Genomic DNA, 3020 nt, shown 5'->3' on the forward strand with positions numbered 1-3020 from the left:
CGTGTGTGCGTGTGCGTGCGGGATGTGTTTGTGTGTGTGTGTGTGCGTGCGTGTATGCGTGTGTGTGTGTGTGCGGGCGTGTGTGTGTGCGTGTGTGTGCGGTGTGTTTGTGTGTGTGCGGGGTGTGTGTGTATGTGTGTGCGTGCGTATGTGTGTGTGCGTGCGCGCATGTGTGTGTATGTGTGTGTGTGTGTGTGTGTGTGCGAAAGAAAGAAATGTTTTTATTTAACGACGCACTCAACACATTTTATTTACGGTTATATGGCGTCAGACATATGGTTAAGGACCACACAGATTTTGAGAGGAAACCCGCTGTCGCCACTTCATGGGATACTCTTTCCGATTAGCAGCAAGGGATCTTTTATTTGCGCTTCCCACAGGCAGGATAGCACAAACCATGGCCTTTGTTGAACCAGTTATGGATCACTGGTTGGTGCAAGTAGTTTACACCTACCCATTGAGCCTTGCGGAGCACTCACTCAGGGTTTGGAGTCGGGTATCTGAATTAAAAATTCCATGCCTCGACTGGGATCCGAACCCAGTACCTACCAGCCTATACACCGATGGCCTAACCACGACGCCGCCGAGGCCGGTCATGTGTGTGTGCGGGGCGTGTGTCTAGACTGTGGGGATCATAATTTATAGGTGGGTCGAGATATGCTCCCCTGAAAGCCTCCCCCTGCATACGCGCTTGGAAAAATTTAAATTTACATTCACAATATACATTATACAAGCAGTTACATAATATACTGATCTGTCATACCCCCCCCCCCCCCCCACACACACACACACACACACACACACACGAGAAGGCTGTGTGGGGCGTGGTCGTCAAAAATACTTGGAATCTAATAATTATCATTTAAATACTAGGTGCTCTAAACCTAAGTTCTTGCAAACTTAAGTTTAAAATAAATGAATAAATAATTAATATTTAAAAAATAACGAAAAATTAACGAATGAATCAATACAACAAAAAAACTACAAAAAAACCCCAACAACAACAACCTTTCTCATTGAATACGTTGATTATGGTGGAAAATGAGAAATGAATAACATAACAAAATCAATCAGTTGAGCATGGTGGAAAATGTAAAATAAATAAATAATTTAAATAATTAAATAAATAAATAATTTAAATAATTTAAATAATTAAATAAATAAATAAATAAATAATATACATTCGTAATTGGGGAAACCAATAATAAAAATTTTAAAAAAAATAAAAAATTCGACCCCGACGAGACTCGAACTCGCAATCTTCTGATTCGAAGTCAGACGCCTTATCCATTGGGCCACGGGGCCTACATACTACTCTTTTCAAATGTATCTATATATAGAGGAATAATTTATTTCCGATATGATAACATTTCATAACTACAGACTGTGACATCAATTAGCAATTTTGTTTTTATTTTGTTTTTGGGTGTGTTTTTTCTATATAACTAATTAGTGCGTGAATAGCGTAGCTTATATTTTGATATGACATCGTTCGAAAGATAAAATGTGTTTAGATCACATGACGTACGGCCGCGAGCTGAACACAAAAGCTGAGTGCAAACGTTCGGAATAGCCACCGGACGCTGCTTCCATGGTAGTGGGTAGTGGGTAGGGGAGAGGAGAGGAGGCGAGGAGAAGGGGATGGTCATCGCCCTCTTTGAAATAAATTTTAATACACACATTAATATTTCTTTTTTATTGGTATATTATTATTATTATTAAATCATAGTTACATGTGCCCTATATTTCGCTAATTTTACATTTATTTGTGAGAAATAACGGGAGCAGGCCAACTCGTCCCAAAACCAACTCGCTCCCTACCAACTCGCCCCAGCGGTTGGACTACAGTTAGTGTGTTCCAACCGTGCAAATGTTTTCTTTTAACCAATTGTTGGAGGAAGAAAAATGGTCACTTTTAACTGCCGAAACTTGCTGTTATATTTTTAAAACACGCAAATTGATGATGTATGACTGACTATTGTATATAATTATATAGGCTGACTATTGTATATAATTATATAGGCTGACTATTGTATATAATTATATAGGCTGACTATTGTATATAATTATATAGGGTATCTACAGGACTACACTTTTATGAACTTTGGTTTACCCCCTTTTTAGCATTTTTTTATTTTATTTACTTATTTTTTAATTAATCCCCTTATGTGATAAATGCAATAATATGAATGTGTTTTATTGTGTGTAGTCTCTCATAACTCTATAAATAGTAGCCTGTATATGATTTAATGGTAGGCCTATATGTTAGCATTTTCACAATGTTTAAATACAATATCTGTCAGTAAAATGCATCGTCATTACAAATGATTGATGCACGGTCGGTCTTGGATCGATCCCCATCAGTGGGCCTATTGCGGGATTTTTCAAGGTAGTTGATGCAACGCTTAAAAGGGACATTTACAGTATTCACAAGTAAACTAACATGTATTATCCGTATAGTAATCATCCACCGAAGTATTAAGCGAAACTGTGTAATCGCCGCTAATCACCAATAATTAATTGGATTAGGTTCATTTGCTAAACACTAGAGTTTTCGAGACACTTCAGATTTCGGGTGTGTGGGTGTGTGGGAGATTGACCCTCAAACACCTTCCTCTTCGATCCACGCTTGCAGTCCCTCGGGAGCAGTCCTTGTGCTTAAACTGGAAATTGGACTGAATTAACCTAGCAAACATGTCTTGTATTCTTTATTAATATGTACTGGCGTAGCCGTGTGAAGGGGGGGGGGGGGCATGGGGGCAATGCTCGTCAATCGTCCTTCTCCCCACCCCCACCCAAAACATTTTTATATGTACCCATCGCCCCATAACGCGACTCATTCACAGTTCCTCCTCCAGTGGTGAAGGAAGGTGTTAAAAAAAGGAGGGGGAGACACACACACAGATATATATAATATACTGAATCAAGAAAATTGATACTTCCACCCAACTTTTGCAGGAAATACTGGAACAGAACAGCACAGTAGTTAGATGTCATCATTAGGTGATATTGGATTCCAT

At 39.1% G+C, this 3020-nt stretch overlaps 1 non-coding gene across 1 annotated transcript; it reads right to left on the bottom strand.

The window, feature by feature from the left end:
- Positions 1-1232: 1232 nt before the first annotated feature.
- Trnar-ucg lies at positions 1233-1305 on the bottom strand. Its single transcript has one exon. It is a non-coding gene; the product is annotated as a tRNA-Arg (tRNA).
- Positions 1306-3020: the final 1715 nt, after the last annotated feature.

The sequence above is a fragment of the Gigantopelta aegis genome, chromosome 7 (assembly GCF_016097555.1).
Source record: "Gigantopelta aegis isolate Gae_Host chromosome 7, Gae_host_genome, whole genome shotgun sequence".
Classification (NCBI taxonomy): Eukaryota; Metazoa; Mollusca; class Gastropoda; order Neomphalida; family Peltospiridae; genus Gigantopelta; species Gigantopelta aegis.